Source organism: Diabrotica virgifera, chromosome 5 (genome assembly GCF_917563875.1).
Source record: "Diabrotica virgifera virgifera chromosome 5, PGI_DIABVI_V3a".
NCBI classification, from domain to species: domain Eukaryota; kingdom Metazoa; phylum Arthropoda; class Insecta; order Coleoptera; family Chrysomelidae; genus Diabrotica; species Diabrotica virgifera.
This window is the reverse complement of record NC_065447.1, coordinates 148,602,017-148,627,951: the sequence shown is the minus strand read 5'-3', so window position 1 is coordinate 148,627,951 and position 25,935 is coordinate 148,602,017.

Sequence of the window (25,935 nt, the reverse complement as noted above, 5' to 3'; positions counted from 1 at the left end):
ATTGGGATGTCTCCAGGTCCTGCTGCTTTACCGTTTTTAGATCTTTTGAGGGCCTCGCTTAACTCTCCGGTTGTTATCTCAACTATTTGTGTATGTTCGGATAACTCTTCCATTTCGATCTCTTGAAATTTACATCTATCTTCTGTCAGTAAGACCTCATAATGTTGTTTCCACTGTTTCAGATCTATTAACTTTATGTTAGATTTTTCGTTTCTTTCCCTCCGGAGAGACTTTATTACCTTCCACGCTTGCCCAACTCTTGTTCCACCCATATACCTATCCACTTCTGCGCATTTTCGGTCCCACATCTCATTTTTACTTTTCACTACTTATCTTTTTACATCTCGATTTAATGACGAATATCTCTTGTGATCTTCCTTCTTTCTTGTTGACATCCATTTCTGATAAGCAGTTTTCTTCTTGTTTACTAACGTTTGCATATTCTCCGACCACCATTCTTTGTTTTTTGTTTCATGTTTGTCTTTATACCCCAACGCTTCACTTGCAGCCTCATGAATGTATTTTTTAATTTGCTGGTATAATTCTTCCGCTGTTATATTTTCTCGTCCCACATTTTGTAATTTTGTGGCCAGTCGTAATTTATAAAGAAATTTCGTTGAATCTTCTTTTAAGCTTTCTAGGTTATATTTAGGAGATCTTACTTCTTGTCCATTTTCTATATTCTGTACCTGAGTATTATTGTTTTTGCGATAGTTAACTATCACGTTGGCCATAAGTAAACGATGATAGGATCCATATTCTGATCCACGGTATGCCCTTACGTCAGTGGTTTTCAGCTGGGAAGTTTGACGTTGAATTACATAGTTAATTATCGAGCGCAGATTCCTAGTGGGTTGTATCCATGTAAATTTGTGGATGTCTCTCTCTATGTTGAAAAAATCCATTCATAATTTTGAGACATTGTTTCACAAAAATCTCTAAGACGCATTCCGTTGTCATTGGTTATTTGTTCCCCATATCTTCCTACGACTCTATTATTTTCTTCTCTACCTACTCTGCCGTTTAAATCTCCTAGTACATAGATTTCACAGTTTTCTTTAACTTGGGAGATTATTTCATTCATTTTGTCGTAGAAATCGTCTTTACTTTCTGGATCTGCATCTTCATTTGGGGCATACACTCCGACAATTACGATATTGTGCCCATTCTTTTTCATTTCCAGCATCAGCAGTTGTTCATTTACTTCAGTTCACGATTTATTATTATTTTTAAGATTTTTTCGAATAGCAATAGAGACTCCTCTCTTAGCTCTGTTATCTTTGCTCACTCCACTGAAGATATGTATATACTCTCCTATCTCTTCATTTCCTTTTCCCTTTTCTTGGTTTCGGTAAGAACACATACATCTATTTTTCTTTCCGCTAATTCTTTGAATACTTCTGCTTATTTGGTTTTAAGTCCTTGCACATTCCATGTAGCCAATATCATTTTCCTTTTTTGTTGCATTATTCGTCTTTGTTTTGATCCTTCCGCATTCCGAGGCGTTTTGTCGAAATTTGTAGCATTTCTTTCTTTTGACAAGGGATGAGTTGTTAGCCCATCGCCTCAACCCTCCTCCTTTATCCGGGCTTGGGACCGGCACCGGCATTTACTGAGCTACTCAATCCACCCAGCACTTACCGGAGGCGGAGGAAAAAAATATATCAATTATTAATAATTATAATATCGTAATTGATTGAAAATTGAGAAAAAAAGTAGTGTGAAGAAAATTCTCTTGACCAAAATATTACAGATTGGACAGGAATAGATACACGTTCACCACTGAGAACCTCAAAAGATATCAATTAATTTGTCATAATAAGGACCTCTTCTTCCTCTTCCTTTTTCTCAGTGTTTCCTTTTCAGGGTTTGCTGTTGTACTCATTTCTGTCGATCGTATCTTCTTCACCTTAACTTTTCTCTCTTAAGTCCCTGCCACATAGTCCTTTCATCTTCTCCTCGGTTTTACTCTACCTCTCCTTCCATCAGCCTTTAACAACTCTATGCTTTGTCCCATATAGTTTTCAATTCTACGTCTAACATGACCAAACCATTGCAGTCTGTGTTCTTGAATCTTTTTTGAGACTTTAGTCATCCCAACTCGTTCCCTAATCAAGTCGTTCCTGATGCTGTCTCTGATAGTCTTACCCAGCTTCCACCGTAACATTTCCATTTCACCTACATCTGTCTTCCTGTATTGAATCTTCTTCATAGGCCACACTTCACCGCCGTACACCATGGCAGATCTCATCACACTCTTGTATATCTTTCCTTTAAGCACTACCCCGATTTTTCGATCACAGAGTACCCCACTCATTCGGTTCCAGGTAAACCAATCAGCCTGTATCCTATGGGCAATTTCTCGGTCTAGTGTCTTATTATCCGTTACCTATGTAGGAGCTAAGGTGTTTAAATTCTCCGTCCTAATTTTTCTCCTAATTTTTCTCGTCCTAATTTTTCTCCAAGAAATTCTATGTCTCAAACCATTCCTGTTCTCTCAACAATGAAAAATGCTGGTAAATAATTATGAAAATAGGCTCGATTGATCAACTTTGTTTATTGTTTTGTATGACGTTCGTGAAATATTGGTGAAAGACTATAAGAGCGTGTATAAATAATTATTGTCATACACCTGAACTATTGCATTGTTGCCAGTTTACAAATTACAAACTCGAGTATTTGGGTCACCTGATAAGAGGTCATAAATACGCATTACTTCAAAATATAATGCAAGGAAAAATAGAAGGAAAACGGAATCCAGGCCGTAGAAGAATGTCGTGGATGCGGAATTTGAGAGAGTGGTTTGGCTGCACCACTAATGAACTTTTTAGGTCAGCTGTAAACAAAGTCAGGGTAGCCTTGATGATTTCCAATCTCCGATAGGAGTGGCACAAGAAGAAGAAGAAGACAAATTGGCTCAGGTGCATTATAAATTATTTATAACATAACATACATTAGAGAGTAGAAGAGAATAGATGCCTTTGAGATGTAAATTGTATATATACAGACGGATGCTGCGAATTCTATGTGTACAAAAAGTTTTTAGCAATGAGGTACTTCGGCGCATGAACAAACAAAAAGAATTACTAAGAATAGTCAAAGAGAGAAAAATACAATACTTGGGCCATGTGTTGAGAGGGGAAAGATATGAACTACTTCAAATCGTATTGGAAGGTAAAGTTCAGGGCAAAAGATCAGTAGGAAGGCGCCAGAACCCGTGGCTTAAAGATCTGAGAAGATGGTTTGACAGTTAGTTTTTAATATTTTATGTTGAAAATGTCATCACTTCTAATATTCAATATAATGCATACTCTTTATACAGGGTGTCCCAAAAAGATTGGTCATAAATTCTACTAAAGATTCTGGGATCAAAAATAGGTTGATTGAACCTTACTTACCTATATACAATAGTGCACACAAAAAAAGTTACAGCCCTTTGAAATTACAAACTGAAAATCGATTTTTTTTCATATATCGAAAACTCATAGAGATAATTTATTGAAAATGGACATGTGGCATCCTTATGGTAGCAACATTTTAAAAAAAATTAAACTGAAATTTGTGCACCCCATAAAAATTTTATGGGGGTTTTGTTCCCTCAAACCCCCCAAACTTTTGTGTACGTTCCAATTAAATTATTATTGTTGCACTATTAGATAAACACAATATTTTTAAAACTTTTCTGCCTCTAAGTACTTTTTCGATAAGCCAGTGTTTATCGAGATATTTTGAATATTTGTCGAATCCACCACATATTTGTATATGGTTAAGTACGATTATAGAGAGCTGTTAATAATCTGAAAATTTCTTTATAATTTACATTATTAGGTATATTTTGAAAAAGAAGCCACATCTCGATAAAAAGTGACTTATCAAAAAAAGACTAAGAGGCAAAAAAGTTTTAAAAACACTGTGTTTACCTAATCGTACCACAATAATAATTTAATTGGAACGTTCACAAACATTTGGGGGGTAAAGGAACAAAACCCCCATAAATTTTTTATGTAAATATATTAACCAAGAAGCCGCATCCCAATAAAAACTGGCTTATCTAAAAAATACTAGGAGGCAAAAAAGTTTTAGAAACGTTGTGTTTAACTAATGGTACCATAATAATGAATTAATTGGAACGTACACAAAAGTTTGGGGGGGTTTAAGGGAACAAAACCCCATAAAATTTTTATAGGGTGGACAAATTTCACTATAATTTTGTTTTAAGGTGTTCATGTCATAAGAACGCCCCATGTCCATTTTCAATAAAAAATCTCTAATAGTTTTCGATATATTAAAAAAAATCGATTTTAATTTTGTAACTTCAAAGGGCTGTAACTTTTTTTATGAGCACATTTGTACAAAGGTAAGTTACGTTCAATCAAACTATTTGTGACCCCAGAATGTGTGGTATAATTTATGACCAATCTTTTCGGGACACCCTGTATATTATCGTGTTGAAAATAGTCAACCTTACTATCATAGATGCTTGATTTTTATGAAAAGTGAAAATGAAATTAAGTGAATGTTTCAGCAAACTTCGACTTGTACTTTATTGTAATACGCGAATAATTACGTCAATATTTAGACTCGTTAACATAGCCAATAATCTCGATTTTGTGGTAGAGCCCCTCCTCTTGTCAAAAATTTACAATAAATTTCAAAAATCACATCTGTTTTGGTAAAAGCAAAGTGTTGTTTTAATTAGGTAATGTTTATTGCTAATTTTTAAAACTAGAATTTGTCATAATTATTTTGAAAAGGTGAATAATTATTTACCGATATCCAAGTTAGTTTTAACTTTGCTATCTAATCATAAATATAAAAGGACACCGCACAGATCTTATGGAAAATATAATGTCACTCAAATGAAATAAAATTTAGATGAATCGATGCGTCCTGAAATTTCAATAATTTGGTACCATTGCGCCAACTCTGTATTTTGATTAACAAGAGCGTAAATTGATAAAAAAAAATCTAAAATCAAATAGGAATGTACGTGTATCAAAGAGAGAAAACAGATCTTGTGATTCGCTTACTCCATAAATCTTTCTGAGGGATTAAGGCAGATGCTTATTCTTATCTTTTCCTATTATTACTGATAATAAAGTAGGTATAATTTTGTTAGTTATACCGCCTCTAATCGGCTTAAGCTAGTGTTGAATAGATTGTATTCAATAGCCACTAGACTAATATTATTTATGAATGCCAGTTTTATGGACTTCAAAATGCGATTTTGATAAACTTTAATTACAATTAACGCCCTAATTAAGCAAAATTCAGAGTTGGCGCAATGGCATCAAATTATTGAAATTTCAGGACGCATCTATTCATGTAAATTTTATTTCATTTGAGTGACATTATATTTTCCATAAGATGTGTGCGGTGTAAGATTCGTAGACACAAATAGATAGAATTTATATATGTATAAAATAAAAATTTTATTTTCCTATATATTGCCATAAAATACTGTTAAACTGAGATACCAAAAAATACATACTTTGGTTCAATAAAAGTAGAGCCATAATTCTTTATGATTAAATAATATTATCTAAGTAAATAAAATAAATCCTAAATAAACTTAGTTGTTGTTTTATAAACAGAATTTGAAGTAATTTTAATTTTTTAGTGAACATAAATTTCTTTAAAATATATCTTATTTCTGAGAATGTTATCGTCATCATTGTCTTTATTCCTAATCGGCATCGGCTTTCTTTAAACTTTTCCGTAAGTTTTTTGGGGCATAACAATATTAATCCCATTCACAGACATGTCTTGTCTAAGCATCTTCCATCAGAACTTCCTTGATCTTCATTTCATAGTCTCTTCGAGAAATTGTAATTTAGATGATTCTTTGAATTGGTTGATTATTTCTTGATTTTATCTAATGGTGTCTTCACTATTTTAGCATATGCTCTCTCATTTTAGCGTCAATTAGACGTTTAGACGTTAAGATGTCCCTTAATAAATTCAGTCATAATTTTATCCTTGTCCGTTTTCTCCATCTAATCATTTTTTATTCGTCGTTTTTATTTATTTGTAGTTACCCAACATTTAGTGCATTTATTATTGGAACCGTGCAAGTTCGGAAAAGCGACACCTGGTTTCATAGCTCGGCAACTTTTCTCGCACTTTTATTTATATTGGCCAATCATATTGGTCCTGGTTGTTAGATAATTGTCAAGGCCGTAGCCCAAAAGAAAATATATAAGAAGAAAATGTAAGATTTAGGTTATGTTATTAAAAGGTAAACAATTGTATGTCGTAAATAAAATTAATATTAAAATGCAGTACTGCAAGCAAAATACAATAATTAATTAAATATACTTTTATATAATAATTGCATATCATATCAATATTGTGAGTAACATATAATTTTCCTTCTTCAATGACAGTAGGTATGAATTATACGTCAATTTGACAATTTCAATTGACAATATGAATTATTTAAGAAAGTTGCAATTTCTCCGCTATTCGCGCACGTTTGTTTACCGTATTCCCTCCAAGTACTTGCACACCGCGAATAGCTGATCTTGTAACAGATTTATAGAATTGTCCTTTCAGTTTGCTGCAGCCCTATTTAATTTCTTATTGTTTTGTAAAACTTATGTAAAATAGATACTTTAATCTAATTATTGAAGTTATACTTCTTTAGGCGCGATTGAGAGTAAAATTTCATAATACTGCGCGCATGCGCATACAGACAGTATGGCGTTTAGTTGCTATCTTTCAAGTTATGTATAAATATATCAGTGCAAAAGGTGTGAAAAGAATATATTAGTGCTTTTAGTAAATATATTTATTATAATTTTTGTGTCTTTGAATTTGTCTTCCTCGGGAGTAAGATGAGTATTATTAAAACATTTTATTGTATATTTATTATACTTCACCTTGCCTGTTTGTTACCGTGAATTGTCATTAGGTACGTCCGAACCGATACAGACACAGTCCTCGTAACTTATTTGGTATAGCATTCGGCCAGCGATCGAGAGGTCTTGAGTTCGAATCCGGAGCAATCCTATACTTTTTTAGCGGTAAGCGGTAAGCATAAAATTAGTTTGGTGTTTCAAAAATTAAAACAAACTGTATATTTATTTTTAAGAAATTATATAATAGAAGTATAACTTCTTACGTGCGTACAAAGTACACACACATTCTTTTTTTTTAAAACATTTCACCATAAAAAATTATCCTATTCATAATAGCAACTCCATCTTTAACTAAATACTCTAGATGTGTTGGCATCTACCCACTTTTTAATATTTCCATTTTCTGATGTGTTCTTGTAAACACTTACCAAGATATCTACTTGTTCTTTATTCAACCTAACGCAATCATATTAATATGCGCTCTCTTATTTTGGCATAAATTAGTGTCACATTGGTCAACAGTTGTATTCCACCAGTTATGACTTATGGAATGGAGACCAGAATGGAACTTACAGAGTTGTCAACCAATAGATTAAGAACAACACAGAGGGCCATCGAACGAGCTATGTTGGGAGTATCTTTGAGAGAACATATACGGACGTACGAAGCAGGACGAAGGTGGAAGATGTAATTGGAAGAATTGCTTAAATGGACACGTGGCACGGTAAAACAACGACAGGTGGACGAGAAACATTGTACATTGGAGACCACGCGAGCACAGTCGTAGTAGAGGAAGACCACAAAAACGATGGCTAGACGACATCAAAGCCAAAGTGTATAGAAACTGGCACCAAGTAGCACAAAACAGAGAAGAGTGGAGAGATCATAATATGGAAGACTTTGTTCAGGAGTGAATACAACCAATCTGAAGAAGAAGAAAATGATACAATATTCTATATAACAATATACCCTTAGTTGTATATCCATATGACGCGAAATACAAAAAACCGGCAGCTTAATTCTTAACCACTGACATGCGGTATGCCATACCGCGCCGAAAATATATTTTAATGTACCTGTTTTATAAAATATTCCTAGAACACCTTCTGGTGTACCTTCAAGTGGTGTGTAGTTGTCCCTACTCTAAACTGCTGCAATTTTAGTATGGTTTAGTCTTTCAGTCAGTTTTTACTTTTCTATAGTAGTCAAAAGTAGTATAGAATGTATTCTTTCGGTATTAATATGACAGAAAAATCATCAGTTGTTACACTTTCTACTGCTTTCAACATTATTTTACTATTTTTTAGTTACTAATACTCAAATTTTTTTGTAATTCAGTTTATGAAGGATTTTGTAGAACCTCCACCATTTTTTCATATGATGGATGCGTTTATAATTGTCTTAAAAAAATAAAGTTTATTTTATTTGGTGCAGTATTTTATTCTACAGTAGTGTGAAGAATCATTCCGTAGTTGATGTAAAAAACAAATACAGTGATAAAAGACAAAAAACAAAGGAGAATAGGCAACGGTATGACATACCGCATGTCGAATCTACGTCCCGAAATATCCACATCAGTAGTAAAGGATATAGGGCAGTCAATGAGGATATTTGGCTCCGAATTCCCTCCTACTACATCGATTTACTTCATATTTTCAGAGTAAGCAGGGAATAGATCAGAAAATAAAGTCTACCCCATGACGATGTGTGCTTTTACCTTGGGGGTGGTTCCCACCCCTTCTCGGAGGTGGAAAATTTTTTGATTAAAATAACCACGGAAGTGGCTAGAGAACCTAATTCTAAGCAAAAACTGTTTTATGTTTTTTTTTTGAAAACTCAATATTTTGAGTTATTCGTGGTTGAAAATTGGCCATTTTCATTGAAAAATTACACCTTTTTGGACGGTTTTTTGCGAATATCTTGAAAACTATGCATCTAACGAAAAAAACTGTATAAAATGTTTTGTAGCTTATAAAAAACAAAGAGACTTGTTCCTTCATAAATCTTCTAGTTATAATAGAAAAAGAGATATGGTAGGTGAGAAGAGTTTGTTTTTTGGTGCATGCTCAAATCGGTGTATTCAAATTGAAATAACCGAGAAACGGTCGATTTTAGGTGTATAATAATACTAATACCTTTTAGAGTGCTTAAAAAGACCTTTAAAATGAGCAATATTAAATGTCAATTACATTCAACCTAAGCGAGATATGCTGCAAAATATTGATGGCTAATATATTTTAAGAAAAAAATGGAAAGTATATTTTTCACACTCATCCTTCAGAGTTTAAATACATCGTTTTCCTTCTATAATACTTTTTATTATAGTTTTATTTCTATGTTTAAAAAGTTGGGCGAAGTTTAAAATGAATGATTTTTGAAAAAAATAAGCTCAAATTATACAGGGCATTTTCAAATTTTCTTAAAAAATCTTCCTTTTTCTCCATGTAACTCGAAAATGATAAGAGATACGAAAAAAGATACCAAACATAAACGTAGGGTTTTTTTAGTTAACAATTTTGTTTTTGCTTTTCATTACAGTATCTCTTATTGTTTTTAAGTTACAGGGAGGAAAAGGAAGCTTTTTAAGAAAATTTAAAAATGCGCTCTATAATTTCATTTTATTTTATTTCAAAAACCATTTACAACAACAATTTAAATCCGTCCAACTTTTTGAACATAGAAATAACACTAAGAAGTATTACTATACTAAGAAGTATTGTAGAAGGAAAACTGTTATGTATTTAAATTCTGAAAGATGAGGGGTAAAAAATATACTTCCCATTTTTTCTTAAAATACATTAGCCATCAATATTTTGCAACATATCTTGCTTAGGTTGAGTGGAATCGACATTTAATATTGCTGATTTTAAAGGTCTTTTCAAGCACTCTAAAAGGTATTGGTAGCATTATACACCTTAAATCGACCGTTTCTCTGTTATTTCAAGTTGAATACACCGATTTAAGCATGCACCAAAAAACAAAATCTTCTCACTTACCATATCTCTTTTTGTATTATAACTAGAGAAGATTTATGAAGGAATGAGTCTCTTTCTTTTTTTATCAGCTACAAAAATATTTTATATAGTTTTTTTCATTAGATGCATAGTTTTTAAGGGATTCGCAAAAAGCCGTCCAAAAATGTGTAATTTTTCAATGAAAATGGCCAATTTTCAACCACGAATAACTCAAAAACTATTAAGTTTTCAAAAAAAATTATAGAACAGTCTTTGCTTAGAATTAGGTTCTCTAGCGACTTCCGTGGTTATTTTGACCAAAAAATTTTCCAACCCCGAGATGGGGTGGGAACCACCCCCAAAATAAAAGCACACATCGGCATGGGGTAGACTTTGAATTAGAAGATAAATAGAGGCTATTGTCAAAATTTCATTAAAATCCATGCAGTAGGATAGAATTCGGAGGTAATATCCTTTTCTTGCTCCCATTGACTGACCCCAAAAATATTAAAACAAAAATTTCAGTTGTGACACTATAGGTACCGGGTGGTGAATCGGAAAACGGGCCATAGGAAACTCAATGTAAAATTCTAAACTGTTGAATTCCTGCTTCCCTATCTATTTTACATCAAAAGTCATGAGAAGTTATTTGTAGAGGATTGAAATCTGTATTAAAAACAGAAGTTACAATTGTTCTACGATTTAAACACATTCCAAAATTTTGAAAAATATAATGTATTTACCGCAGTAGGTATGTGTGGGTATGTTAGGCCACACGTTACTATTTAACTGACAGTGAGCACATTATTGACTGAAGAAAATATCTTTATTATTAATACTTTCTCCTTAACTAAGGGTATCTTATCAACTTTATTGTGTTTTAAACAAAAAATGATAAAATAATTTAAAAAATTGACAGTTCTAATTGTTAATATAATAAATTCATTGTCAACAAATGCAATCTTATACACATTATTGTATTGTGTGTGGCCTAGCTTTGGCGTATTACTCTGAAAATTGTATTATATTTTTACAAAATTTTGAATAATTATTGTTCATAGAACAATATTAACAGTTGTTTTCAATAGAGATTTCAATTCTCTACAAATAGTTTCTGATGACTTTTGATGTAAAATAATTAGGGAAGCAGGAATTTAACAGCTTAGAATTTTACATTGAGTTTCCTATGGCCCGCTTTCCAATTCACCACCCGGTATAGGTAAGATAACGAAAAATTTACAAAATATTATTTATCAAAAGTGACAGTTGCAGTACAGAATATATAATTACTATTATTACTATTATATCATTACTATTATCCACAGAGAACGGCAGTTCTCACCAGTGGCGCACAACACTCCTACAAGCGACACTATATATATGTTATAGTCAAAGCCCGAATTTCAGGCACTCCTAGGTTTGACTGGGCAATCCTCAGGTCTGACTGACGGTCTTAGTCAAAGCCCGAAATAAATTACTGTTTCGGCCTTTGACTAGTCAAACCTAGGAGAAACTATGTTTGACTAGTCAAACCCCGATCAGCTATTAAAATGTCGTAATTTGTTAGATTAATTTTAATAAAAACGTCAGCTTTTAATTTTATTGTTTATTTTTGTATATTTTCGTAATAAAAATAAAAAATAGTGTTTATTCTCACATGTTGAGGCAGTAGGTATGACATTTAGAGTTGCACAATTCGTTAGACCATTTACACTTACATAATTTTGAAGAGCAGTTTTCTTATTGCACTAACATTTTATAAAGCCTTGTCTTCCAAGTTTTGAATCTTTTGTTCTAATTTCTCTTAGAGACAGCTTAACGTCTGGAACATCTTCGAAATTAAGAAAATTCTCTTTGCATTCTCTTATTTGATTTCTTAAAAATAGTGTGTTTATTGTTTCGTATTTTATACCAACTCTATATAAACCGTCAATTGTTTTATCTTGTATGGTACCCAAAATATTTCGAGCATCTCCTTTGACTCTATCTAAGCTGGGTATTGTTACAGTTTTTCCGATCGAAATTGGAGGACATTTTTTTCACTACATTGTTTCATAGCATTAGCCTGCACGTGAAGACCTTCAATCGCCTTTCCTTTATTTATTTTAATCTTTTCTGTCTCTGCACAACGCATGCATGTAACTTTTATTTCAAAACCGTCATAGTATGCATCAAGTGTGCAAGCGCACACATCATGTACCACCTGATTACAAATTATGCACGTATATGCATCCGAGCTCTCTTTTTGGCAAATACAACAAACCACATCTGAAGAAATTACCAAGTTACGTGTAAATAAGAATCTAACTCCGTTCGCTCAACTCAGATAGATTCAGAGTGGGAAACGTACAACACAAAATTTCATGCCTCACAATATTACAAGCTCAAATAACGTTTCATTAAAAATAAAAAGAAGAAATATTGGAAATATTGGGAGTGTATACTAAACTCATACAATTCTGTGGAAGCTATTTCCTTAAAATACTTTTATTCTGTGTAAAAATTTTAATAATATTTTTAAATATTTAATGAAATAATTTTCTCATTTGTTATGGTGTGACACAGATTTGTTTGGTGTAATTTTCTTCAATTTCGATCGCAAAAATTGTAACAATACCTATTCCCAGCTTTGATAGAGCCAAAGGAGATGCTAGAAATATTTTGGGTATCATACAAGATAAAATAATTGACGGTTTATATAGAGTTGGTACGAAATACGGAACAATAAACACACTTTTTTCAAGAAATCAAGTAAGAGAATGCAAAGAGCATTTTCTTAATTTCGAAGATGTTCCAGACGTTAAGCAGTCTCTACGAGAAATTAGTATAAAATATTCTAAATTTGGAGAACAAGACTTTTCAAAATGCTAATGCAATAATAAATGCTCTTTAAAATTATGTAAGTGTAAAAGGTATAACGTACATACTGCCTTAACATGTGAGAATAAACACTAATTTTTTTATTAAAATAAAAAAATGACGTTTTAATAAACCAAATCTAACAAATTACGACATTTTAATAGATGATCGGGGTTTGACTAGTCAAACCCCGATTTCATAAAATTAAATTTCGACCTTTGCCTGACCAACTTAGTCTCTCCTAGGTTTGACTAGCCAAAGGCCGAAACTGTAATTTATTTCGGGCTTTGACTAAGACCGTCAGTCAGACCTGAGGATTGCCTAGTCAAACCTAGGAGTGACTGAAATTCGGGCTTTGACTATAACATATACACGAAATTTTCGATTTTTTAAACCTGACTGAATTGAAAATTGGGCCAAATCTTATCTTAAAGTATAGGAACAGACTCGTCCATCCATATGTTACATTTCAATTTTGGTCCAAGGGTGTGGATTTTACGGCCCATCCCATTTAGAGTATGTTTTTCGTTCTCGTCCCCAAAACTCCCAAAAATTTTAATAACTTAAGCCCGACCTTTACGGCTTCTGATAGCACAGATCATTACCTTTCCAACGCATGTTTAATTTTGAAAATGGGTTATACCATTCAAAAATTATCGAGCTCAGAAATATGACTCAATTTTTATTTAAAAAAGGAAAAATGTTTGTATGTATGTATGTATGTATGTGTGTGGAAAAGTTACACCGATCTAAATTTTTTTCTGTGTTTCAAGAGGGTGTGAGGGCCGATTTAGAACCGGTGTAATTTTGATTTCTGACTACCCGTAAGCCAGCTATAGGGCTAGGTAGATACAAAGTGGCAAATTTTTTGGGCGTATATATCTTAGGTTCAAGGAGAGACATTAAAATCGCAAATACACCACATCAATAGGGTTGAGTTAAGCTTTCAAATGGTGTCTAAGCGATCAAGCTCAGACATACACACGGCTCAGTATAGAAAAATTGAAAAACTAAACTTTGAAAATTTTGGTTTTTCGACAATTACTCAAAATTTCAACCTACGAATTGCGCCAATAACTGAGCGTTTGTAGAAGGACTCTAGGCGAATCTAACGTTGTTTACCTCATATCCGGGAAAATTCGAAATTTAGGTTATACGCTTCATAAGTATGGTCAAATCTATTTTCTATGGGGAAAACGGTTTTTCAAGCTCAATAATTTCTGTAACAGCTTTAGTTTTCATACTTGACCTCAGTTGCATCAGATACTACTTGTCAATATGTTTCAAACTCATGTTTAGTGATCAAAATCGGTTAAGCCGTTTAGAAGTTATTAAGCTACAAAAGTATAATCCAATTAACGATTATTCCCGAAATAGTTTATGTAGTTGTAGTGGTTCCGACGCTAAATTTGATCTGCAAAGGGCAATCCGAGTTCATTTACCGGCCATCCCAATATTTTTATTCAATATATTTCGACTAGAAAAAAAATCTAGTGTACATTCGATGGATACTAGATCATTTGGGAGATAATGCGACAAAGGTGACCATTTATAAAGCTTAACGTGTAATCGAGAAAAATTGCATTCAATTTCATACATTTAATTTGTATATAACTTGAAAATCTCCTGATACAAGAATAAAAAACCGCTAAACGCCGTAAAAATGAGTGGCGCATACAATATTCCAGCTACAAAAGATCTGGTATGAAAATTAGGTACGTGGCGCGAAAATGTATTTTCATTTTGATACAAAACAAAATTCTAGTTTTATTTTAAAAGGTCAAAACGGCAAACCAATTTTTCCAATTTACTTTAAAAGATTTTTCCATAATATTTGCTAAATTTGAAGTAAACGCGCCACAAAAGAGTTTCAAAATTCAAACTGTATCAACTTTACTCTTTTGTGGCGCGTTTACTTCAAATGTAGCAAATATTATGGAAAAATCTTTTAAAATAAAACTAGAATTTTGTTTCGCATCAAAATGAAAATACATTTTCGCGCAACGTAATTTTCATATCAGGTCTTTTGTAGCTGGAATATTGTATGCGCCACTCATTTTTACGGCGTTTAGCGGTTTTTTATTCTTGTCTGGTTAAGAGGAAACAGTAGCGATCAACAGGTAGCGAAAACGCGTTCCAAGATTGCGGCTGTAGTTTTGAATATTTTTTCGAGATATTTGGCACACGTATTCTAAATATAATAAAGAATGGCGGTAGAGAGCCCCATTTGAAAAATATTGTAACAAAATAATTATTGACCTACCCTCGTATACCAGCTCCCGTCTCCGCACAGACAGAACACTATCGATGTTTCGAGATACGCCGATGCAGCGCCGATGACGTGCAAGCGGTCGAGTCACATGGACATAGCTGGAGATATATAGATATTTCTGGAATATCTGTATCGCATATATAAATAGGACATATTTGTAAATAGAGTTAGTCTTAAGCTAAAGTTTGTAAAGTAAACTTGTATAAATAAATAATAAAGTCGTATATAAATTACGAACCGCTAGTTTTATTGTAATTAGAAGTAATTACACTAATCACGCTACAGTTGGTGTCGGTGTTCGGTTAACTTAGTGCGATATAAATAAGAGAATTACAGAGAGACTTTAAAATACTTTTGAACTTTATTCGTCGGGAATAACCGGAGTGCGTTAATTGTTCGGTATTCGGAAAGACTTTAAAATACTTTTGGACTTTATTCGTCGGGAATAGTTAAAGTGCGTTGATTGTTCGGTATTCGGAAAGACTGTTAAAAGACATTTTGGAAAGTACGTGTGTGCCGACCAAAGATGTTGCTACAAGAACTTACAGTAAAACAGCTCCGTGAACAGCTCGAGGAACGGGATCTGGACAGCAGTGGGATCAAGATAGTCCTACAAGCACGACTCGAGGATGTCCTCACGAAGAACGGAGAAGACCCAAAGACGTTCCACTTCCAGTCAGCAGAACAAGTAATCTTATCGAAATTAAAAACTGTTTCTGAAACGATCGATGAAACTTCTAGAAGAAGCGACGAGAAACTTGAAGAAGTTAGTAGAAGAAGCGACGAGAAACTTGAAGAAGTTAGTAGAAAAAGCGACGAGAAATTCGAAAATGTTGCTAAAAGATTCGATGAGACTTCTCAAATAATTAAAGAGGTCTGTAGGCAAAACAACGAAAAACTAGAAGAAGTTTGTAAACAGAACAATGAGAAATTTGAAGAAGTTTCTAGAACATTCGATAAGATGCAGAAAAGTGTAGAGACCGTAGAAGAGAAGATCAAACAACTAGAGAGCATGATAACTGATACAAAAGTACAACCATCAGTTAATGCAGTAGCTTTAGATCTTGTAGTGAAGGATGAAACACCGAGAGACGAAACATCGCATCATATGAGATTTAAATTACCACCATTCGATGGGAAGTCCTCTTGGTCCATATACCTTAGACAATTCGAAGCTATTGCGACAGCCAACCATTGGACCGAACAAGAAAAGGCTGTTTCCTTGACTGCTGCTTTGCGAGGTGATGCTGCAGATATATTAAGATCAATTCCTAAGGGTCAAGAAAATTGTTACCAGACCTTGTTCACTCGTCTAGAAAAACGCTATGGAGATGCCCATCTACAACAAGTATACAAAGCACAACTGCGAAGTAGAAGTCAACGAGCAAGTGAGAATCTGCAAGAATTTGAAGCAGATGTGGCTCGTGTGGTGCGGTTGGCTTATCCAGAGGTACCAGACAGCGTTTTAGAAGAAATTGCAGTAGATACCTTCGTCAATGGGCTGAAAGATAATGAACTACAGAAAGCTTTACGACTAGCAAGACCGAAAGTTTTAGATGAAGCACTTGCTATTGCCTTGGAACACGAAGCAGCTAGCCAAGCTTCACGAAACAATCGAGTAATAACCGTGGAAAAAGGCGATAAGAGAAAAGATGAACGTTTGGTGGAAATGGTACGGAGGGTGATTCGTGACACGATGCCGAAGAGACGCATGAAGAGGGCTGGAAGAGTTGGTTCAAATACAGATGCTTCCTCGATACGGCCATGCAGTGAAAGTTGTAATCACCGGCTTAAAGTAGATGAACAGCTTTGCCCTGTGAGACGAACTACCGTCGTTAATGAGCAATGGCAGCCACAACAGTTACAAGAAGCCCAAGAAGACGATCCATGTATAAAAAGAGTATTGGATTGGATGCGTCGAGGTGAGAGACCTAGTTGGCAAAACATTAGTGCATGTAGTCCGGAAGTCAAGGCCTACTGGAGCCAATGGAATTGCCTGATACTAAAAGATGATCTTCTGTACAGAACCTTTGAGAACGATGATGGTACAGAATCTAAGCTTCAGTTGATTGTACCTAAAAGTAAAGTGTCAGAAGTATTGCGTCAGTTGCATGACGGTACATCAGGTGGACACTTTGGTATTACGAAGACTCTGCAAAAGGTTCGAGAACGGTTCTATTGGGTGAACTGTAAAGATGATGTAAGAAGATGGTGCCAGAAATGTGAACTGTGTGCATCCGGTAATGGTCCAGTTGGTAAAAAGAGAGCACCCATGAGAAAGTACAATGTTGGCAGTCCTATGGAAAGAGTAGCAATCGACATTGCAGGTCCATTTCCAGAAACTGATGCTGGAAATAAATACATCCTGGTAGCCATGGATTATTTTACGAAATGGACCGAGGCCTATGCATTACCAAATCAAGAAGCTGCTACCGTTGCAGAGGTACTTGTTAAAGAATTCTTCAGCCGATTTGGTGTTCCCTTGGAGATCCACTCCGACCAAGGGCGAAACTTTGAGTTAGCTCTTTTCCAAAACGTTTGTAAATTGATTGGTGTCAATAAGACCAGAACAACACCCCTGCATCCTCAATCAGATGGGATGGTCGAGAGGATGAACCGAACGATGGGTAAACACTTGTCCAAAGTTGTATCTGAACATCAGCGAGATTGGGACCAACACATTCATTTATTCCTGATGGCCTACCGCTCGGCCGTAAATGAAACTACAGGTCAAACACCAACCTGCCTGATGTTGGGTCGTGAAGTTCGGTTGCCCTGCGACCTAGAGTTTGGCTGCGGACCTTCCGAGGAACATGTTGCAGGCGAAGACTACGTTGACCGCCTAAAATTACGAATGAACAACATTCATGAACTTGCCCGACAACACATCCAGATAGCCAGTGACAGAATGAAAGATCAATATGATTCTCGATGCAAGAATGAAAGCTTCGAAGTAGGTGATCTTGTCTGGCTTTATAATCCGCAACGTCGTCGAGGCTTATGTCCTAAACTGCAAAGACAATGGGAAGGTCCATATGAAGTTAAGAAGAAAATAAATGACGTAATATATAGAATTAAGAAGTTGCCAAACGGTAAACCAAAAGTTATTCACATAAATCGTCTTGCACCATATGCTGGCTCAAATGAAACAGAAGAAGCACGAGTCCTCCAACAGGAGATGAAAGATGTCGCACAGCCAAGTTTTAATCAATTTATGTCAAATTACGCAGCGAGAAAGAGTGCTAGATTCGGCGTGACCACAGAAGTTCAGCAAGATCTGTTTGGTGTTCCAGAAAACGTCTCTCTGGCCCACTGTGTTGCCCAAGACCTCGAGATGACTAAAGGAATCTCGTCCGTATTCAATAGAAAGTTCGGCCGCCTGGACGAGTTAAGGAATCAACAACCTAAAATTGGAAGAGTATTGCGATTGGAAGATGGTCCTCGATCTTTGCTGTATATAGTGACCAGGAAGTCTTATACGGACACGCCAAGCTACGAGAACATATGGCGTGCTCTAACTAATTTGAAGAAAATGGTCTGTAATTATGACATCAAAGATTTGGCTTTACCAAAAATTGGCCATGCAGTAGAAAATCTGGATTGGAAGATTGTGAGAAGCATGCTGGAAGTGATCTTCAGAGAAACTGGCGTACGGATTACTGTGTGTTGCATGAACCCGAAGATGTCATACCCTTCAAAGACAGTAGACTGTTACTTCTTTTCTAGGGGTGTATGCAGAGCTGGAGAATCCTGTAGATTCCGCCATCCTGGGCCATCTAGAGTTGCTGATCGGGACGCTCAGATCTTAAGAGGGGAGCAGTGTAACAAAATAATTATTGACCTACCCTCGTATACCAGCTCCCGTCTCCGCACAGACAGAACACTATCGATGTTTCGAGATACGCCGATGCAGCGCCGATGACGTGCAAGCGGTCGAGTCACATGGACATAGCTGGAGATATATAGATATTTCTGGAATATCTGTATCGCATATATAAATAGGACATATTTGTAAATAGAGTTAGTCTTAAGCTAAAGTTTGTAAAGTAAACTTGTATAAATAAATAATAAAGTCGTATATAAATTACGAACCGCTAGTTTTATTGTAATTAGAAGTAATTACACTAATCACGCTACAATATATTAATATGTGGAAATTACTCTGTAATTAATTACAACATTAAAAAACGAGCCTGTACCGCCATTAAGAAGAACAAAATAATACACTTTCTTCAAATAAACTTTTTTATCCGATGCCTAGATTTTGTGTCATTTTGGAACTACTAAAATTTTTTCCAAAATGACACAAAATCTAGGCATCGGATAACAAAGTTCATTTGAAGAAAGTGTATTTTTTTGTTCTTCTTAATGGCGGTACAGGCTCGTTTTTTTAATATTGTACTTAATTACAGAGTAATTTCCACCTATTAATATATTTTTCAAATTGGGCTCTGTACCGCCATTCTTTATTATATTACGAATACGTGTGCCAAATATCTCTAAAAAATATTCAAAATTACAGCCGCAATCTTGGAACGCGTTTTTGCTACCTGTTGATCGCTACTGTATCACCTTAACAGACTTATACTTTTTCATTACGTAACTTTAAATACAAGTAACAACATTAAACACAAAATACTGCAAAAAGAAAGATAAATAAGTGATTAATATGTCACTTTTCTTGAGCACATACGCAAATTGTTTAGAATAAAGTAATCACATATACTGTCTTAACTCGACAAACGACGCTTTATACATATCTTAGATGGACAAATGCTTTGCACAAGTCGATATGTGACACTGTTTGTGTTCGGTGCGTCGTTGATTTTGGATAATCATATAATGACACTACTGGCATCTTACCATAAATACTTGACCCACAGACGTGACATTTTGTGAGATAGGAGTTTATAGTTTTATTAAACTGTTGGTGCAATAAAATCGATTTTAAAATTTTTTGAGTTATGACACTCTTTGAGCGGAGGTGCGATATTTCCTCGTTCTTTTCCGTTGATTGAAATTATGAAGCTTTAATATATTTTTAACTAGACATTTTAATTTGCTTCCAACAAACTATTACGGAACAATTTTTATTTCTACCTTACACCTTCAAATTGAAATGGAATAAATCTTCTGTTTATAAGACATGCATAAAAGGAAAACTTCTTTGGCTGCGATAAGATCAAAATAATACAATTACGTCGTACTGCGATATCCCTGGGAACCAAATAAAAACACAGAATAAAAATCCGATTTAAAAATGAAGGACTTTCGACATGATCGTCATGAATGGGATGATAATCAACAATGCGGCCGATTCGCAGCATGAGATCCCATCAAGAATTGAATATTAATAATTAATTATGCAGATGAAAGAGAATTTAGGTATTAAGATCAACATTAAGTTGCTATAATTATTATATGTTGAAGTCTACATGAAATATTTCCAACTGATAGGAGTAAAGAAAAGCGTTATTTACTATTTTTACTGGGAATTAACCACATTTTAGGTTAAAAATGTTGATTTTGACGTTTCGATTTCCACGTCGGAAATCTTTGTCAAAATACAAAAGTTAAGAGTGTAGGAGCTAATATTTTAAGGCTATTTCTACTTTTTCTGTATTTACACGGCAAATTACCTGTAGTAAAATTATCACTGATATGGATGTGTAAACATTACTTGAGAATGCCATCATTAACTTTAAAGATATGACTTTTGAATGTTATTGAATAACTGTTACTTGTATAATTGCATTATTAATTCAGTTAATTAATATGATAAAATGTTTCACTAACTATGTATTCAGTGATTGTAATAATTTATATACTGTACAACAAAAACTAATACTCAATCGAGAAAAGAGGAAAAGTGATAAAGTGATTTTTTAATAATATATTGTTACTATAGAACGCTTACAATTTTGAACATTTTTAACAACAAAATACTTGGATCACAGAATATATTCTTGTGTATTCTCGGCTTGGATCTTCCATAAATAATAAACAATAAATAACTTTTTATTAAGTTCTCGTCTTAAATCAATTATTTATTAAACACACTATCAATATTATTTATTCAACAACTCAAAATATTCCCGATGCCATGTCAAATATTTAAAATTGTCATTATCTTGTCATTATATTCTATTCGACTCAGTGCGTTGTATGACAAAGATAGCGAATGTTTGATTTGGAAAATATCACCACGGACATGGTGTCCATTTTTTTTCGAATCCTGAAAAAACTAATAATTATTTTTAAAAAATTTAAACGCAGATTGAAAGACTAAATTATTATCGAGGACTGAAAGTCCCTTAGAATAAATAAAAGTTTTCTTTTAAATGAGATATTTGAAATTAAAAATCACCCTACATTCTCTCTTAGTTTTTCACCCCTGTAACTTATTAAAATAAACATTATAAATGTTTTCAGGGACCTTCAGCCCTCGGTAAGAACGTAATCTTTCATTCTGCGTTTAAATTTTTCAAAAATACTTATTAGTTTTCTCATGATTTGAAAAAAAAAATGAATCCCATTTAAACAGCATTAGAGCCGAAATTTTGTACCGATCCCCTTAATCTTGTTAATAAAAAAATCTTCTTATAATTTAATTTTATAATTTTATCTCGTGTCGTGTATATTGACAGTGGACCGTGATAGTCGTGACGTCAAATCAATGTTGGCTACTCTGGAATAATTTCCAAACAAAACAAAAATGTGTCAAAAATTCACACGTGGTGTTTATTTTCGTTTTTATAAGTGGAATATATTGCTTGTAGGATGTTTAATTTTTACAAAATGGTGATGTGTTGTGTACCCGCGATTGTAATCAATGCTCATAGTATATTTCCCACCATATTTCCAAATAGGACAAGTTAAGAACCTAAAGAAACGCAGTAAGTACCATGTAGTGTGTAAATCCTTGATTTTGTGTAGGGACCTTTATAAAATTAAAAGCAATATGATTGATATGACTAACAAAGATTGTGTATTTAGAAAAAATGAGCAGATAATAATTGTTAAAACAAAATAAAATTAAAAATGATTACACAAATCACGTGTATAATCAATTGACAGACGTCAAACGTTTGCTTTATTTGGAAAATTTACAGAGAACAAAAATTAATTAATACTAGATAAGTAGGATTGAATAATAAAATATTTAGGTACCTTCCGTAATGTCTTCGTGGGTAGCCTTTTCAAATAAAATATTTGTTTTTCCTTGATACGACTTTCACACTGAAGAAAGGAAATAATTATTTCTAAATTGCTGTCCCATCCATCAATAAGTCAATTTCCATTTCCAAATGCCACTCCAAAGTCCATATCAATCTGCAAAAGTAAAAATAGAAACACAACTTTTTTTTACAGAAATACAACTGAATAATGTATTAATTGTTAACAATATATGTAAATACATACCTTAGAAAAATTAACCAAATCGCAGAACTTTTCTTCTTTATTAATGTGGTCTGTGCACGTTGAACAGACAAATTACTAGTGCCAAACCAGTCTTAGGAGTCTGCAGGGTTGATTCACTGTTGTCACGTGACTTTTTTGCACCAATAGAAACATAATAGAAAGAACTCAGAAAAGAGAATAGCGAGTACAAAGAAGAGATTAAACAAATAATTCAAGAAAATGAAAATTTAAAAAAGGAAATGATGAGTATGAAACAAAAAATGGATAAATTAGAGCTAACTTTAGAAATCTGCCAAAAAGAAAGAAGGAAAAATAATTTAATAATGAAGGGTTTGCCAATAAGTACGTCTGATATGGAACAGCTTAAGAATGAAATAGGAAACTTTTTAAATAAAGAGTTACGAATAATGGCAGAGTTAAATAAGGTACAAAAGATCAACGACAATATGTGCATTATTGAGTTTAGTAAGTTTGAAGACAAACTAAGAGTACTAAAAGCAAAAAGTAATCTTAGAAGTTATAGACAACATCGCGTATACATTGAATGCGATTTAACACTTAAAGAGATTGATATGCAGAAAAATCTTAGACATATAGCAGCAAAAGAAAAGGCAAATGGCAAAAGAATAAAAATGGGTTATGGTTTTATCGTTATTGAAGACACCAAATGGAGATGGAACCATAGTACGAATAATATAGAAATAGTCAGAGATAATGTAGCAGCAACTGGTTAAAAAAACTACTAGTTAATGCAAATTCGAGGATGGATATGGATACGAACATGGCACAGATTATGGACATGAGAGAATATAACAAAATCGATGCGAGTCTTGACAAAAATATGCAAAAACTAAACCGTAAAAATACAGACAATGAAAGAACTATAAATGCAAAAAATGAAAAACAAAATAAGTATTGGAAAATTGGGTTGTGGAATATACAAAGTCTAAATGGTAAAGAAGAGGAACTTATTGATGAGTTTGAAAACACAAAAATGGATTATTTAGCATTAACTGAAACAAAGAGAAAAGGTAGTGGATGTATTAAAATGAGAAATGAGCACTACATGATTTTTGGAGGTGTTAATGAGTCAGAACGTGCGAGGGCAGGAGTTGCCCTAATGGTTCACAGAAATGAGCATAAAAATATCACTAGATGGAAAAATATTTCGGAAAGACTCCTTAGAATAGATATGAGTAAAAACGAGAAGACAACAATTATTGTTGGGTATGGACCATCGGAAAATGAAGCCAAGGAACTCAAAGATAGCTTCTGGGAACAATTGCAGGACGAAATGGACCAAATAAATCATAAGGCATTATAGTAGGCGATTTTAATGGGCGAGTGGGGTCAAGCAATGAATATGACTACCCTATAGGACCATATGGAGAAATGGTCAGGAATAATAATGGACAAAGAGTCATCGAGTTTTGCATCATGAATGATATGCAAGTTAGTGTAACACATTTTTTCAACACAAGGAGATTCATAAATACACACGAGTGATGGATTCGCGGAACGAAAAATCCGTTATTGACCTAGTATTAGTACAGAACAGATACAAAAATGAAATAGCGGACGTGCGTGTTAAAAGAGGCTATGAGATCAGCTCGGATCATTTTCTCGTTGAAACTAAAGTAAAGACAAGGAGAGAACAGGCATTTAATATTAAAAATGAAGAAAATCGCTACGAACAACCAAGTATTAAAGTATAAAAACTTCAATCTGAAAATATTAGGAAAGAATACTGTCGTAAATTAAATGAAGAGATACGAAAAACAAATTGGAAAAATGAGGAGGATATAGAAATATTATGGAACATTTTTAAGGAGCTGGTGTACGCAACTGGGAGTAAAGTGTGTGGTGTAACGAAAGGAAAATATCTGAAAGGTACAGCTTGGTGGAATAATGACATAAAATTGGAAGTTTCGAAGAAGAAAAAATTGTGGAAAAAGTATATAAGCAATAAAAGTGAAAGTAATTATCAAGAATATAAGGAACAGAGAATACTGGTTAAAAATAAAATTAAAGAAGCTAAGAATCGACAATGGGAAGAATTTGGAAATATAATGGAAAGTGATAGTAAGGGGAATGCGAAGTTGCTTTATAGGACTTTAAAAAATCTAAGACAAAAGAAATCAAACGGAGTAACAGGTTTAGAGGACAAAGATGGTAACATATTATTAAAAAATGAAGAGATTACCGAAAGATGGCGAGAACATTTTATGGAGTTATTAATGGGAGACAACAACGAAATAGAGAATGACAGGGAGGAGTACAATTTAAATGAACAACAAGATGATGATGACATAACATACGAAGAATACAGGAAAGCAATTTTATAATTAAAAAATGGCAAGGCTGCAGGACACGATAATATTAAGGCTGAGCTAATTAAATATATGGAAGGAGAAGGATTACAATTACTATGGAAGATCATAAAGAGCTGTTTGCGTACCGGATGCATACCTAGAGATTGGACGCTTGCAACTATTCTACCATTACACAAAAAAGGCGATAAACATAAGTGTTCTAACTATAGAGGAATATCATTGTTGGTAGTTGCTAGTAAAATCTACGAAATAATACTAGAGAAAAAGCTGCGAGAAAATATCGAGGCCACACTGGATGACAGCCAATGCGGCTTTAGGCCAGGGCGAGGTACAACCGATCTCATATTCACGGTGAGACAGTTATCAGAAAAAGCCCTAGAGCATAACAGTAAGTTGTATCTCTGTTTTGTGGACTTGGAAAAAGCATTTGATCGGGCGCCACGTAACAAGATCTGGGAAATATTAAACCGTAGAAATGTGAAACCGAAGTTATCCAAGCAATAAAGAGTATATATAAATGTACACGTAATGATGTAAGAACGAACAATTGCTCATCTCTTGAATTCTACACAAGGACAGGTGTAAGACAAGGTGGTGTTCTGAGTCCTTTGTATTTATCACTCTAATGGACGAAATTGCAAAAGAATGCAGGGGTAAGGTAAAAAGAACTAGGGTTGGGGTGTATAAACTTCAACAAGTATGCGTGTCAGAGTTGATATATGCCGATGACCTGGTAATTGTGGCAAAATCAGAAAAAGACTTGCAAGTAAATGTGAATGTTTGGAATGAAGCCTTTAAGAAATTTGGGATGAGAATAAATATTGAAAAAACAGAAGCTTTAGTAATATCGAAAACACAAGAAAATATAAATGTTAAGTTGAATAATGAGACCATTACACAAGTTGAGGACTTCAAGTATCTAGGATCAACAATGAATGGGCAAGGAAATATAGAACCAGAAATAAACAGCAGGGTAATGAGTGCAACAAAATTATACTATGCACTAAATAAAAGTTTTATTAGGAAGAAAGAAGTAGGCCTGAAAACAAAAATGAAAGTATTTCAAACCGAATACGAGCCGGTGCTACCATACGGTAGTGAAACGTGGACAGTGAACGACAACATCCGTAGTAAAATTCAAGCATGCGAAATGCGATATTTACGTGCGGTATCCGGGGTGACCAGACGTGATCGTATAAGAAATGAAGACATACGTGAAAGGTGCGGTGTTGGAA